At 37.9% G+C, this 17,621-nt stretch overlaps 1 protein-coding gene across 1 annotated transcript in view; it reads right to left on the reverse strand.

Moving 5' to 3' along the window:
* CBFA2T2 (CBFA2/RUNX1 partner transcriptional co-repressor 2) overlaps positions 1-17,621 on the reverse strand; it is a 155,514-nt gene that overhangs the window by 47,372 nt on the left and 90,521 nt on the right. The window contains exon 2 of the mRNA XM_023725305.1: positions 1,358-1,438. The gene's annotated coding sequence lies outside the window, so the exon portion shown is untranslated. The remainder of the gene's footprint in view (positions 1-1,357; positions 1,439-17,621) is intronic.

Below are 17,621 nucleotides of genomic sequence, written 5' to 3' on the forward strand. Positions count from 1 at the left end.
AGAAAAATGTGAGAAATGGTGAGACTGTAATGCAGGTAGTCTACTTATGAGGTTGCTATAGTGAGAGATGATGGTTGCCTGAGATAGAAGTAGCAATAGAAATGAAAAAAGGGGGTGGATTTTACTTTTTGTCTCCTCCAATCCATTCTCCACATAGCAGCCAAAATGCTAATTTAAAAACCTAAAATAGCTCTTGTCATAGCCCTATTTAAACCCCTCTAATGGCTTCCCATTGCTCTTAGAATAAAATCCAAACTCTTTACCATACCTTAAATGGAATGATCTATCTATCCAGCTGTTCTCAAAGTGTGCCCTGAAGACCACTGGGGTTTCTGGAGACACTCTTTGTTTTGGAGGGGTGGGGTCCATGGGATCAAAATAATTTTTATAATCATCATAATAAGATTATTTACCTTCTTTATTCTCACTCTCTAAAAAGGGTATAGGGGAGTTTTCCAGATGATGACATGATGAATGGTATCACAAGAGACTTAATAGAGAAGCAGATACGGGAATCCAGTTACCTTCTATTAAGTCGGTCATTAAAAGAGATTTGTAAAACAGTATCACTCTTCTTGTTAAATGTTTGTTTGAAAAATATTTTGTCATAAGAATGTTTATATTAACATATTAAGGGTTTACTGTTATTTTAAAGAAATTAGTAAATAATTTTAAAAAGTCAGTTTTAACTTATAATATGGTAGACAGAATATATATACTTTATCTATCATATTATATGTATATATGTATATGGAGCCTTGGTGGCACAGTGTGCAGTGTGTAAAATCATCGACTGCTAACCGAAAAGTTAGTAGTTTGAAACCACCAGCAGCCCTGCAGGAGAAAGACATAACAGTCTGCTTCCATAAAGATTTACAGCCTTGGAAACTCTACAGGGTCGTTATGAGTCGCAATCGACTTGATGGCAGTGGGTTTGGTTTGGGTAAAAGATATATATACATACACAACTACATATACACACACACACCACAAGTACCTCCCATTAAAATGTTTGTGTTTCGGGGGTCCTTAATAATTTTTAAGAGGGCAAAAGGATCCAGAAACCAAGAAGTCTGTGAACTGCTGATGTAACGCATGCCTATCCTCGGATCTCATATCCCATCTGTCCTGCTTTCACTATGCATGGCAATGCTTACCTTCCTTCTCAAACACGCCAAGCAAATTCCCATGTCGGTGCCTTAGCTCACGCTGTTTCTTTTGCCTAGAATCCTCATTGTTCAGATGTCAGTGCAAATGTAACCTCCTCAGAGGGATCTTCCCTAACTAAAGCAGCTCTCCATCCCCCTCTACCAAACTATCACATGACTTTGTTTATTTTCCTCTTCATGCTTATTACCTGTAAGTATTTGTTTGCTACTTGATACTTATCTTTGGAGAAACAAAGGCCTTGTCTAGTTGCCAATCATACCTTCAGCACCTAAAGAAGCAAGAGCAAATCACAGTGATCAAAAGCGGCACATCCCAAAAGCTTGGCTGGTCTTCAATTATCTTCTGTCTCAGCCCTCCCCATGCTCAATGAGTCAGCACAACCTTTTCACTTCTACCTCCTCATATCCATCCTCAACTCTCCTTCAATTCCCAGGGGCAATGCCGTGGATTAGTCCTCATTTCTCTCTTAACTGGATACTCTCTGGAGTTCAACATATTCTACACTCTGCTGTCAGACAACCATTTCATCAAGAACCCTCACTCTCTGTTGTCTTTTGCTCCTCAGGCTGGCTTTCATTGTCTTCAGGTTGCTAAACTCTGATATTCTCCTACATCCATCCCCATGAACAGTTCTACCCTAATCAGGAAGGTCTCTCGTAAGTCATGGTCATTCTGTGGTTATATTTCTTATAACTCCTTCTTCCTTCTTTGGAGTCATTTAAATCTTCCCCAACACTTTTGTGCCAGTATGTTGGTCCTGCCTTCAATGTCTGTCACCATGCCTAAAGTACTGCAAGTCAGAGTAGTGGTTCCATAATAATTGCTGGTTGATGAACGGGAGAAAAATGACATAAAAGATAATTATGCTGTTTAGTTGAAGCATGATATTAATAACACAGGTGTGCTATTTACATATAAGCAAGTTATGCTTACGTTAATTCTAGGTCACAGACTGTTCTGTTAATCTTATAAATTCATGCATCTTTACTGGCGACTAGGGAGACAAATTAAGTATGAAGACACCAAACCAAACCCTCTACCATCAAGTCGATTCCAACTCATAGCAACTGCATACATAGGGTTTCTGAGGCTGTAAATCTCTATAGAAGCAGACTGCCACATCTTTCTCCCATAGAGCCACTGGTGGTTTTGAACCACTGATCTTTTGGTTAGCAGTCGATCGCTTTAACCACTGTACCACCAGGACTCCTTAAGTATGTAGAGCCTTTGAATCCATCAGTAGTACCACTTAAAAAAAAAAAAAAATCACCTCTAAAAAATTCATGTTGTACTCTTAATGCATCATTGTAATATAAGGAAGACGGTATAATGTTATATAAATCATGACTCCATTAACTGTGTTAACCATAAAGAAGCTAGGTGCAGATGATATGATCTTATGTATAGAAAATGCCAGAGTCCACAAGAAAACTTCTAGAGCTAACAGAGGAATTTAGCAAAGTTGTAGGGTACAAGCTCAATAAACAAAAATCAGTTGAGTTTCTATACATCAGCAATGAGAAATCTGAAAGGGAAATTAGGGAAATAATTCCATTTACAATAGCATCTAAGAGAATAAAATACCTAGAAATAAATCTAACCAGGGATGTGAAGGACTTATACAATGAAAACTATAAAACACGGCTGAAAGAGATTAATGAAGACTTAAATGGAAAGATGTACCATGTTCACAGACTGGAAGACTTAATATCACTAAGATATCAGTACTGTCCAAAGAAATCTATAGATTTAATGCAAACTTGATCAAAATTGCAACAGTGTTAAGAGAAATAAAAAAACCAATCCTTAACTTTATATGGAATGGCAAGGGGCCCCGAATACCTAATGCAATGTTGAAAGAAAAAAAACAAAGTAGGAGGACTCCCAGTTACTGATTTTAAAGCACACTACAAAGCCACAGTAATGAAAACAGCCTCGTTCTGGTATAACAACAGACGCATAGACCAATGGAATCGAACTGAGAGTCCAGAAATAAACCCACACACCTATGGTAATCTGATTTTTGACAAGGGTGCTAAGCCCATTCAATGGGAAAACGAGTCTCTTCAAAAAATGGTTCTGGGAAAATTGGATTTCCACCTGCAGAAAAATGAAATAGTATCCATGCCTCACACCATACACAAAAATTCAAAATGGATTATGGACCTAAATGTGCAAACTAAAACTATAAAATTCTTAGAAGAAAAAGCAGGGGCAATGCTCTCAGGCATAGCTTTTAACAATGGGTTAGTATCCTTTTACCATACTTATTCAATCTCTATGCTAAGCAAATAAGTCGAGAAGCTGAACTATATGAAGAAGAACGTGGCATCAAATGACACAACTTTGCTGAAAGTGAAGAGGACTTGAAGCACTTACTGATGAATATCAAAGACTACAGCCTTCAGTATGGATTACACTTCAATATAAACAAAACAAAAATCCTCTTACCTGGGCAAATAAGCAACATCATGATAAACAGAGAAAAAATGGAAGTTGTCAAGGATTTCATTTTACCTAGATCCACAATCAACGCCCATGGAAGCAACAGTCAAGAAATCAAAGGATGTATTGCATTAGGCAAATCTGCTGCAAAAGAGCTCTTTAAAGTGTTAAAAAGCAAAGATGTTACTTTGAGGACTAACTAAAGTACACCTGACCCAAGTCATGGTATTTTCAATCGCCTCATATGCATGCAAAAGCTGGACAATGAATAAGAAGACTGAAGAGTTGATGCTTCTGAAATACGGTGTTGGCAAAGAATAATGAATATACCATGGACTGTCAAAAGAACGAACAAGTCTGTCTTGGAAAAAGTACAGCCAGAGTGCTCCTTGGAAGCTAGGATGTTGAGACTTCATCTCATGTACTTTGGACATGTTATCAGGAGGGACCAGTACCTGGAGAAGGACATCATGCTTGGATTGAAACAGTGGCTGCAACAATGGGCTCAAACATAGCAACAACTGTGAGGATGGCACGGGAGCAGGCAGTGTTTTATTCTGTTGTACACAGGGTCACTGTGAGTCAGATCTGACTTGACAGCACCTAACAACAACAATATAATAACAAAAACACAAACGGTAAAAGATAAAATAAACAGGACGTCATAAAAATTAAAAACTTTTGTTCCTGAAACGACTTTACCAAAAAAGTGAAAAGACAAGCTACCAACTGGGTGAATATCTTCGGAAACTATATATCTGACAAGAACCTAATAACCAAAATATATATAAAACTTTGACAATGTAACAACAAAAAGACAAACAACCCAATCAAAAAAATGCGCAAAGGATCTGAATAGACATTTCACCAAAAAGAGGACAGTCAAATGGCCACCAAACACATGAAAAGATGCCCATCATCATCAGCTATCAGAGAGACTCAAATCAAAACCACAACAAGATATCACTTTACTCCCACTAACAGCAACAACAAAAAAGAAACCCATTGTTGTCAAGTCACAGGATGGCTAAGAAAAAAAAAAAGAAAATAATAAATTTTGGTGAGGGCGTGGGGCAATTGGAACCCTTACTCATTGCTGGTAGGAATGCAAAATGGTATAACCATTGTAGAAAACAGTTTGGTGGTTCCACAAGAAACTAAATACAGAACTACCATATGATCCAGCAATTCCACTCCTAGGTATATACCCAAAAGACATGAAAGCAGAGACTTAAACAGAGAGACTTGTACACCAATGTTCACTGCAGCACTATTCACAATTGCCAAAAGGTGGAAACAACCTAAATGCCTATCAGCAAATGAATGGATACTGGTCAGACAGAGACTGGAGACACTCTGAGAGTACGGCCCCCAGACACCCTTTTAACTCCATACTGAAGTTACTCCTGAGGTTCACCCTTCAGCCAAGGATTTGACTGGCCCATAAAACAAACAATAATGCACGAACTTCAACCAGCTCACAGGTAAGGATGAGAAGGCAGGAGGGGACAGGAAAGCTGGACAAATGGAAATGGGGAACCCAAGGTTAGAGGAGGAGAGCGTTAACATGTTGCAGGGCAATATATGTATTAACTGATACTGGGAAACTAATTTGCTCTATAAACCTTCATCTAAAGTAAAAAAAAAAAAGGAATGGATAAACAAAATGTGGTACATACATATAATGGAATACTACTCAGCCAACAGGAGAAATAAAGTTTTGATACATGTGACAATATGGATGGTGCTGGAAGACATTATGTTGAGTGAAATAAGTCAATCACAAAAGGACAAATACTGTATGACCTCATTTATATTAAAAGACAAGAAAAAGCAAATGTATAGAGACCAACGTTTATTAGTGGTTACCAGGGGCGGGAGGGAGAGGAAAAGAGGGGGTTGATGGTGATGGAAGTACAGTTGCACAGGTGATTATTGTAATTGCTGTCAATAAGCTGTAGACCTGTAAAATGCTGAATTGGCAAAAACTGTGTTATAGATACAACAACCACAAAAAAAAAAAAGTAGCTGCTGAGGCTGCTCACGTACAACCAAAAGCCTCATGGGATTTGGTTACTTGGTTTGGAGGGTTAGGGTCATGGTTTCAAAAGACATCCCAGTTAACTGGCTTAATAACATGTTTAGTGCTTCTCTTCTACCTCCTAGCTCGTTGTGTAGTGCCTGGGGTCTTAAAAGCTTGCAAGCAGCCATCCAAGGTACAACAATTGGTCTCTATTTGCCTGGAGCAACATAGGAAGAAGGAGAGTCAGGAACAGGAAGAGGATATGGAATGTGTGGCTAACTGCCTCCATGAACAACTGCCTCCTTTGCCATAAGACCAGAAGACCTGGATGGTGCCCAGCCACCATTACTGAACATTTTTATCAAAGATTCTATTGAAGAATCCTGATCAAAAGGGGAGAAATGCAGAACAAAATTTAATATTCTCATGGAATCTGTACTTCTAGGAGTCATGAAAGTTGGATGAACTCCTGAAACTACTATCCTGAGACAATCTTTAAACCTTAAACCAAAAATATCCCCTGAAGTCTTCTTAAAACCAAACAATAATTTAGCTTAACTAGTAAAAGATGTTCACTTTGAGCATTATGCTCTTTTAAGAACTATCTATGAGATCAAACTGATAACAGAAACTGGAAAGATTAGATAGGAACCTTAGTGGACAGTGGATTTATATTAATGCAGGAGAAACAACTCAGAAAAGGAAGGTGAGAATGCTTGCATGACTCGAGGAATGTAATCAATGTCACTGAATGGTAAATGGAGAAACTGTTGAATTGGTGTATGTTCTGCTGTGCATATTCTCAACAACAAAAGCAATAAAATTTAAGAAAAAGCAGCAGCAGCTAGGGAATATCACAGACTAATACAGACATCAAATCTTTTGTTCATATAACTCTTTCTATAGGCCTTTTCCATCTCAAAGATGCTGTATTTATTTAGATCCATCCTTCTCCCACAAACAGCTGTTACTCTTTCAAATTGAAAAATGTTGAATTTTAAAAGACTGTTAAGTTTTGCTATTTCAATTACATTGTATTAAGTAAAAACAATTCTGCCAATGCAAAAGTATACACACCCAGTCCCATCTTTCAAATATTAGTAAGGTAACTGCCAGGTTCATTTTGACTAGGAAAAAAAAAAAATGAAATCACATTACCATGCATAGTCAACTGTGAGCTGGAAACATTGTTCCACTGTGTACATATTTATTCTTCAAAGTTTAAAAAGAGCTTGCCAATAGCAGGATTCCACTTTGTTCTAGTTCCCTGAGTATGTGAAAAACTGAGTTCGTGTACTCTCCCCCGCCTGAGGAATGGCTTCTGCTTTGAGGTGGAGAACTACAAAAAACGGAACTGCAGACTCAGGAGTAGCAAGGACCAAAGATCAAGCTCTTTTCCAAGATGGGAAGCCCCTGGACAGTATCTCTGACTGGCTGACTGACACTCAGCTTCTGTTAGGGAATTGTCAGCACCCAGGAGTGTACCTTACAGCAAACATGGTACATTCCAATGCTAGAAAACTAGGAAGTGGTTCTTAGCAATGTCACCAGTTGGTAACAGTTGTGCCTTCTGGGGTCCTACCACTGTCAAATGTTTTAAGAAAACAATCTTATCACGTCTAATAAAGAGACAGGTGGTCGTGCAAACTCACAAAACCTCATACTCCTGCTGTACATAACCACAGGGGAACCAAGGAAAAAATGAAGCTCTGTGTGTTTGACTCAACCTGGTTTCTATCAGTTTCTCATTTAACCCTCTGCCTGAGGAAACAAGTGTTTTAAAACAACAAAAAAACAAAAAAGCCAGGGTTTGATCATTTAACTACTTTTTTTAATAAAAGTATCATTTAGCTGTCTCTTCCCAAAAAATCTGGTCCATGCTAATTACTAAATATCAAAAAAGGAATTCATTCCTTAAGACCTGTTTCTAGCAAGTCCACCTTCTCTCTGCCACAGTCTGACCACTATTACACTGGAATTGCTGTTGCTGATGTTGTTAGTTGTCAAAAGGTCACCAAACCCTAGCTTATTGAGGGGGTGGGGAAGGAAAAAGGCAGATTCCATGTCTTTGTGTACTGTCACTTTCTTAAAAACAAAAATGACAACAATACAGAAACCCATCAGCACGTTGTCAGAGTAGTCTTCTGTTCCTACCTTTGAAGAACTCATATGTTTCTTTGTCTAGGACTTCTGTTTTCATAGTTAAATTATATTTTTTCTGAATATTGTCTCTTTCTGTGATCTAGAACCTCTTTGCAGGCAGGATATTTTTCAGTTTATGAGCAGATGTGCTCCTTAGTCATGTCAGTAAATATATACTAAATTCTGGTTAGAGAAAGCACTTGGTGAATCCATGTGTAGGGCAAAGATTTTTTCTATATTATACAACTTACCATGAATTTACATCTTTTCTAAGTGTAGATTTTTGTACAGGTTTTCATAATGTAGGTTTGCACTGTCTAATATGGTGGCCATGAGCCCCATGTGGCTACTGAGCACTTGAGATGTACTACAAGTAAAAAACTGAGTTTCAAAGACTTAGTACTACAAAGGGAATATAAAATATCTCGTTAATTTTTTTATATTGATTATATGTTATAAAGACATTTTGGAAACATTAAATATAGTATTAAAAGTAATTTTATCTTTTTTAAAAAATTTTTTTATTGAGGCTCCTAGAAAGTTTTAAATTACATATGTGACTCATATTGTAGATTGCATTATATTTCTACTGGATAACTATGATGTAGGAGTATGATGTAGCAGTAGAAAAAAAAACACGGACTCTGAATTCAGACAGATCAGGCTTCAAATCTAGGTTCTGTTACTTTTCCAGCTCTTTGACAGTAGGAATAGTTTCTCTCCAAAGTCTCAGTTTCCTTGTTTGTAACATGTAGTCAGTACTGTCCAGTTTCCAGGGTTGTTGCTGACAGTCAAATGAAATAAAAACAGAATAACCTAGCATAGACCTCATGTCACAGGAACTAATTCATCGTTTTTTAGTTTCCAGGGGAATTTAGACAATTATGATCTCACACTGTTTGGGCTGAGCAATTTAGGGTAAGACAGATTTGTTTTTCCCCTTTTCAGAAATGTTAAGCTCCAGGTAAAGAGAATTAATTTAACTGATCATTTTATGGGCCTAAATTTCTGAGAAATGTAAGATGCATATGCAAATAAGGTATTTTATTACAATAAACTTGGAGTAAACAGTATTAGACAAATATCCCTACAACAAACAAAGGAGAGGTGTCTCCAGTCTGGCATTTAAGGCATGTAGTCTGTGACTGGCTGTTTACTGTGCCTTGGCTGGCCTTCTAGTGTTTGACTTCCAACTCTGAGGCTCTGTGCCAGACTCATTCATTTATGCATCTCCCATACCCCTGAACGTCCTCTGCACATTCTTTAGCACCTTCAAGTTTCACTTTTAGTTTAAGCCATACATTTTGAGTTTACACTCTTGAAGTTCCCATCTACCACAAGCTTGCTAAGAGTTTTTATTAGAAATAGTCTTCAATTTAATCAAAAAGCTTTTTATGGGGGCAGAGGATGTATTTATGGAAATGAATTTTATTTATTTATTTCCCCTTCTTAATGCTGAACCATCCTTGCATTGTGGGATTAATCTTACTTGATTAGGTTCTATTACTCTAAAATATAATAAACCAAGGAATAAAGTAAAAGATAATACAATATAAGTCTTTCAAACAGGCCAGAAATGAAGAAGCAAGAAAGAAATATGAGCTGAATGGCAATGGCACTTTACGGTTAAAAAAAAAAAAAAAAAATTATTTGTTTGCACCTATGTTTCTATCCTAACTACAGAAAACACTTTAAAATGTTCAATTTTTCTTCAATAAACTCATATTTTTAATTAATATTTGAGCAAAATTGAAACAAAGACTAATAATGTATATTTTATATTAAAATATCAACAGAAAGTGATAGTTCCTTGTGTCTATATTCCTACACTGAGTTGGAGGTTTCAATCTTCTCGTTTCAATGGGAAGATTCAATGATTCATTCTAAATTCCTGACTTCATTCAGTGACATCACTAGGGTTGGTGTCACCCCCCCATGCTAATTAACACAATATTATAGCTAAAACACCAGAAAATTTGACAAAACCAGCAACTACAAAAACACTGGCAGCAGCGAAAATGACAGCATGTGCTTGTAGCACGTGCAGAAGAAACCACGTGACCTGAAGCATCGTTGTAACTGGGTAATGACAGCTCGACCAGAGAGAATAAGAAGGTTCACAAAGTAAATTAGCATAGAGTTTCGGCCATATAGGTGTATTGATACATGCGATCTGGGTTACAAAAAATGTTTTTGTTGTTATAACTAGCTACAGGGATATTTTTGTAAAAAAATAATAAATTTCTGCTGAAACACTGCACACAAATTTTATAAACAGTCATTCTGGTATCACCCGGTGTGGTCCGCACGCCCCCTAGTGACGTCATTGACTTAATCACTATCAAGTATTTCCAACACAATTTAAACTATCTGAATGAAAAACAATGTTTCGAACAGTCCAGATGTGAGTATCAGTCTGGGGATAGAAATCACAAGTTAAGATTAATGGCTTTAAATGCCAAAACAGCACAGGCATAACAAGTAAAAATGAAATACATGAAATGACTGAACTTTTGGTTGTAGAAATATCCAAGATATTTTCCAAGTAGGTCCATTTAAGGAAATGTAATTAAAAGCGATTTCAATCAACTACAGCAAAGAGTATTCCATTTAAACACTAATGTTTAGATTCTGGTAAAGACAACTGCAAGAAACTCTCCTATATACTTTTACAAAGCTATCAATCAAGTTCATAGCTTCCAAACTGATAATCCTGAATTTCTATGCCCACAAACAGCCGTGGAATCACAGGACTTTTTCCTAATTCAGACCTACCTTTCCAGACTCCCTTATTATAAGTCCCCTTGGTATTTCATGTTCTAACCACAAAATACTGTTTGTTGATTCCTTAGAAACTCCTGACGTAGATCAGATCTTAAGGTTTTGTCTATTTTGAACTCATACCCAATGCAAGAACTTGCTATAAGATATGCACAGCTGACATGAATTCAGTCTTTGCTTAAAATCTTGAGGGAAAGAATGAGATTAAGAGCTGGTTCCACTGTTTCTGGAAAAGACCCAATATTAACAGGAACCTCAGTTTTCTCATCTCTAAAATAGAGATAACAATTAATATAATTAATCAGTGTTGATAAACTCACATGAGAATATACTGGCAATCACTTTGCAAGCTGTAAATTACCCTATCCATTTTTAGGGAAGCAAACAGATGCAGATACACAAAGAAGGATGAAAGGATTAAACCTGTATTTCAATAGTCAACCATGAAGAGTAATCATCTTTTCTTCTAAAGTTAACTTTCAATTTATCACGGCCATGGTTTTAATATCAGTATCTCCAGATTTCCTCAGCCAGGCCTCCAGCACCTTGCCAAAGCATAACATAATCGGATGCTGAATTCTAGGGGAGAATAATTATTTCTTGTTCAGATTGTAAGGCTCTCTAGATTATCCATATGCTGTTCCCTTCCGTTAATTCCACTATTTAATTACTAATGTACTAGGAATAAAAAGTATAGAAATAATGTGATTCAAATTACCAACATTTGATTAGTAGGGTGAAAAAACTACTTATCTGCCAGAAAAACATTCATACCACAGACCTCACTCCTGGGAATTTGTCCTTAATAAAATGACTTAAGGGAAAAAACAATTTATACCACAAAGGAATGGTTACTTAAATGGTGTAATAGCATGTCAATGCAAACAATGCAGGCATTAATATTATAATTAACAAATTGTAATTATGAAGATCATTCGACTCGGGGTAATGCACACAATACAAAATTATGTGTGGGGTAAGACTCGTACAAAAATTATAAAGTTGATATAATACAATTATTTAGTAAAAAAATAGATACATCCGGTCACAGTGTGGAAAGAAACATGAAAATGGAATTGGTGAAATGGTAGGGATAACAGGTGAATACTTACCAATTTCCTTGAATCCTTCTGAAACACTGGTTATAAAATATTTTCATCTGCTCTCTCACTAAAATTGCTTTTCAAGAGAAGAATTTTAAGACACCCACTGGGCTGCCAAGCATTCCTAACACTTTAGTCTTTCTTCACACACAGGCAGCATAAACTAGTTACACTGACCTCATTTTCAAAACCAAAATTTTGATAGTAGCTAGGGTTGAGGGTACAATGGGAGAGATTATTCAAAATTGGGATCGTAACACAAAAACCAAGGTTTGGCAGTTTAGAAGCCCTAGATGTTCCTTGACCCCAGGTCCTTCTCCACCCATGCAGTACAGATAGGTAAAAGCATATTCTTCAATTAGACCCTCTCACCTAGGTTACAAGGGATGTGAGTTAACTTGTCAAGGCCCTGTTGTGAGGTTAAAAGTTATTTTTTGGCATGTAGTAAATGTTTAAACAAACAAACTAAAAACAGTGGCTCACTATCTTTGAAATATGGGCAAATTAAGCGTGCCTCTCTCTCCAGCCTGTTTTTTCATCAGGAAATGAAATTAATAATCCTGTTCTGAACTGCAAACCATTTTATAAAATATATCATTATCATCATCATCATCATCCACTATTTTTTTTTATTGTTGTAATTAAATGAAGTTTACATTTCAAGTTAGTCTCCCAGTTTTTTTTTAATACATTGTTATGAGACCCCAACCTCTCACCCCATTCTGCGAAAACACACTCCTCCCCTCCGCCCCTGATGCCCCATGAACATTCAACCAGCTCCTAACTCTCTCTGCCTTCCCATCTCACCTCGGGACAGAAGCCGCCCCTTTGGTCTCTTGTATCTACTTGACAAAGAGGCACACTCCTCACGAGTATCACTTTATGTCCCACAATCCAATCCAATCTCTGTCTGAAGAGTTGGCCTCAAAAACTGTTTTAATTCTGGGCTGATAGAGAGTCCAGGAGCCATGCTTTCCGGGGTGCCTTCAGTCTCAATCAGACCATTAAGTCTGTTCTTCTTACTAGAATTTGAGTTCTGCATCCCATCGTTCTACTGCTCCATCAGGGACCCTCTGTTGTGTTCCCTGTCAGGATGTTCACTGGTGGTAGCCAGGCACCATCTAGTTCTTCTGGTCTCAGGCTGATGAAGTCTCTGGTTTATGTGGCCCATTCTGTCTCTTGGGCTAATACTTTCCTGGTGTCTTTGGTGTTCTTCGTTCTCCTTTACTCCAAGTGGCTGGGACCAACTGATGCATTTTGGATGGCCACTGGTAAGCTTTTAAGACCCCAGACACCACTCACCAAAGTAGATCATCCACTATTATTCTTGTTACTACCTCTACTGCTCCTACCAAAAAGCCAGCCGAAGTAGTTGGCTAGAGCTTAACCTAATGGGTTAAGGGAGAAATACTCTAATGTAAAGTATCACTAATAACAAAGATATGCAATCAAGAAGTGAAAATATAGAACAAGCCCATAATTACAAGCATGGTATGGTTGCTACAGGAGGTGGTACAGTAAAGTGCTTCTAGCATTCTCAGACAGTTGGCCTCTGAGAGCCAAAGCACTGAGAATGAATGCATAATACAGTCGACTAACTACCTGCAGAAAGAACACATAATGAAATGGTTTATAAATGTACCGCTGGTACAGTCTTGGTTACCACCTAAGTCCAAAGAAAGTGGCTAGGATTTAAATGTATCCAACCAACCTTCCTCTATGATTTACTAATTTAAATTCAACAAATCAATTGTATTTTTTCCTTCTTAAAAAATGAGGTGATTTTTAAAAATATTTACTAAATTTAGTTAATATAAAGTTCTAAGACTTTTCATATAAAAAAAAAAACTCGACTAAAAAAAAAAACCTTAAACCTCATCATATATTATATTCAAATTAACGGTTTATGAAAATAATTACATCACTCCAACTAAGGTTTACAACTAGTTGAACTTTAAACCAGAAAGCCATATAGTCAGTCCATTCAGCTTCCCATTCAGACAAAGAAAATGAGACCCAGAGAAGCTAGAAAATGAGACCCAGAGAAGCTTATGGCTGTAGCCCTGAGAAATGGACTATTCCCATGTGGCTAGAACGACTTTAACATAATGACTAAACTGAAACAAGTGGTTTCTCAAGTTAACACAACAGTCTTTCTGTACAAAGGATTGCAAGATGGTAACACAATCTAATGAAAATAAGGGTATGTGATATCGATGAAAACAGGCACATTCTGGGTCTACTTCTCCACTGGATTAATGACAGACAAATACATACGGTTCCGACTCCCAGCGACCCTATGTACAACAGAACAAAGTACTGCCCACTCTTGTGCCATCCCCATGATCATTGTTATGCTTCAGCCCACTGTTGCAGCCACTGTGTCAATCCATCTCATTGAGGGTCTTCCGCTAAATATATAGCAACACAGAAATGCCTTTGATATAATTAAAGGGAAAGAGCAAGATATAATACAGTATATTCATGGAAATAACATGAAAAAAGTATGCACATATACAGACAAGAACTGGAAAGAATATAGGGAAAACAAGTTAGTTTTAATAATAGGTAGTGCTATAATTAATTGTACTTCAGGATAGAAAAACAATGCTGTCATTGATAGGGTAGTATCTATACGCCTACAAGGAAAACTCGTTATTCAAATTTACACACCAACCACTAAGTCCAAAGATGAAGAAACTGAACATTTTTACCAACTTCTGCATTTTGAAATTGATCAAACACTCAGTCAAGATGCATGGATAATTACTGGTGGTTGGAATGTGAAAATCAGAAACAAAGAAGAAGGAATAGTAGTTGGAAAATATGGCCGAAGTGATAGATGTCGGAGATTGCATGAATGAATTTTGCAAGACCAACAACTAATTCATTGCAAATACCTTTTCTTCAACAACATAAATGACCACGATACACATAGATCTTGCCAGATGGAATACATAGGAATCAAACTGACTACGTCTGTGGAAAGAGATGATGGAAAAGCTCAGTATATTATCAGTGAGAACAAGGCCATGGGGCCAACTGCGGAACAGATCATCAATTGCTCATACGCAAGTTCAAGGGAAAGGTGAAGAAAATTAGAACAAGTCCACAAGAGCCAAAACACAACCTTGAGAATATCCCACCTGAATTTCGAGAACACCTCAAAAATAGATTTGATGCAAGGACTTCTGGGCAACATGGTGCTATAGTCAGAAGCACCACGCCATACCTCTGCAGCAAAAATCAGAAAAACTAAGTCAAACAGAGTCATACGTCAATAGTGAAACCCTAGCATCAAATGAAGAGATAAAGAACTCAGACAAGCACCGAATGCAATAAGAAACTGATGGAGAACAGAGGGAAAGGAGACATACATGCACAGGTCCCCTATCAGCTAGTGCAGCACGAATCCGCCATCTTGGACTCCCATCAGAGATCAGAGAACGGGGGTACGAGACAGCAGCTTCACGGAGGTTCCAGCAGGAGACAGAACAACCGGTAACCAGCGATATAGGCTTTCCCAGCCCCCAACCTTCTTCACCCTTACGTAGCCTCCTCTACTTCCTGCAGCCACAGTCTCTTGGCTGGGAAGCACCAGCTTCACCCCGGTGTCACCTGGATTCCACCTGCCCACACTGGTCAACTCCCTGAGTGCCTTTTGTTGACTGCTGGTGTTGCTTTTTTCCGCTTCTTTAGGTTTCTTCCTTACCTCTCACCACCTCCCCCTCCTTTCTCTCAAATACCAGGCTCCGTGAGCCATCTCTGCTTCTTCCTGAAAGGCTGCAAACCACCACTCGACTGTGAAGCTGTTTCCATCCCAAGCCGCCAGGCTGGTGGGACCCTCGGGGCTTTTTTGTTTGTTCGTTTGCTCTGGTTTGTTCTGATTTGATTTGATTTGTTTGTTTGTTTTCTTTTTCTTTTCTCGGCTTGGGAGCCCCTTCTAGCCGGGCAGGACCACGTGGCTTGGAAACTACTCCTTTACTCCGCACAAACGCACAGGGACATCCTTAGGGGCACATTTTTTCCTTGTTTTTTGGTTTTTTTTTGGTTCTTTGTTTTGTTTTCTTCTCTTATTCCCTTTTTGTCTTTTCTTCATTACCAGTTTCTTGATTTATTCATTTTTTTTACCCTTTTTCTTTTTTTTATTTTTGTTTTTCCCCATTAATGAATCTCTCATCTCTCCACTCCAACAGCAAGCTCCCGTCGCACTCTTTTTTGTTTGTATGCTTTTGGCTCCTGTTCCTCTCTCCTCTCTCTCAGCTTTCCCATATGAATCTTAGCTCCACACATCACAATCTACCCCCTCCTTCCTGCCTACTTGCACTGTGTGCTGAACATCACACTCCCAAGCAGCAGAGGCCTGGCCTACTGGAACCTACCCTGCACTGATTCACGGTCCGCACTGTCAGCCCTGGTACGTGCCACAAACAACCACTCCCAACAACTCCCCTTCAGCTAGATGTGCCCCTGCTGTACCATACCTGAGTGACTGACCCTGCCCATTGGAGAAGGAGGTGAAAAGTATCCTGCCCACAGATGAGCAAACAACAAAGAATGCACAGCCTGCCTACTCACACATAACCAAATAAAACAAAAAAGCAAAACAAACAAATCTACAATCAATAAATGAGGAAAATAACCACTGAATGCCTTGAAGACAGCAGACAATAAAAAAACATTTACAAAAACAGGACAGGATGGTTTCAGTAGGCATCCAAAATAAAACACCAGATGACCTTCCAGTAGCAGAAAAGGCACTAGATCTAACTGATAGGGAATTCAAATCTCTAATATTCAGAATTATCCAAGAGTTGAAGCAAAAAGGAGACAAAAATGAGGAAAAAATAGACAAATTCATAGAAAAGGCAGACAAATTCATGGAAAATACAGACCAAAAAATGGAAGAATTCAAGAAAATAATACAGGAACAAAATGCTAAAGTAAATTCACAACTAGCAATCATACAAAAACAACAATTAGAAATCCAAAAGATAAACAACAAGATTATGAAATGGACAGTGTCACAGAAGGGCAGAGGAGCAGGTTTGAAATGATGAAAGATAGGATCAGTGAAACTGAAGACAAACACTTGTATACAACTTTGTTTGAGGAAAAATCAGACAAAAGAACAAAGAAAAACGAAGAAAACTTGAGAATTATGTGGGATACAATCAAAAGCAAAAATCTGCAAGTGATCGGAGTTCCGGAACAGAGGGAGAAAACAGAAAACACAGAGGATCACTGAAAAATTGCTGACAGAAAACTTCCTCAATATCATGAAAGACGAAAAGCTGACCACCCAAGAAGCTCAACAAACCCCATATAGAATAGACACCAAAAGAAAATCACCAAGGCATATCATAATCACACTCGCGAAAACCAAAGACAAAGAACCCTGAGAAAAGCTCGAGAAAAACAAAAAGTCACATACAGAGGAGAAACAATAAGACTAAGCTCGGATTATCTGGCAGAAACAATGCAGGCAAAAAGGCAATGGGATGACCTATATAAAACCTTGAAAGAAAAAAACTGCCAGCCAAGAATAATATATCCTGTAAAACTCTCGTTCAAATATGATGGTGAAATTAGATTATTTCCAGAAAAACAGAAATTAAGGGAATATGTAAAAACCAAACCAAACTTACAAGAATTATTAAAGGGAGTCCTTTGATCTGCGAACAAACAACATCAGAACACAGGCTGAATATAGGACACAGGATTGTACTAGCCAGATACCAACCTAGGAAACGAACTCTTAAGGAGTATGCAAAACCAAAAGAATTACAACAGGGAACCAGAGTGGTTAATCTGTACATAACAACAGCAGCAGAATAATAAAAGTGGGAATAAATGGTGTAGGTATAGAACCTTCTAATGGAAAGGAAGGCAAGGCGATACCAAGTAATAACAGACTGGTTCAAATCTAGGAAGATAAGGGTAAATTTCAAGGTAAC

This window comes from Trichechus manatus, unplaced genomic scaffold (genome assembly GCF_000243295.1).
Source record: "Trichechus manatus latirostris isolate Lorelei unplaced genomic scaffold, TriManLat1.0 scaffold00008, whole genome shotgun sequence".
NCBI lineage: Eukaryota > Metazoa > Chordata > Mammalia > Sirenia > Trichechidae > Trichechus > Trichechus manatus.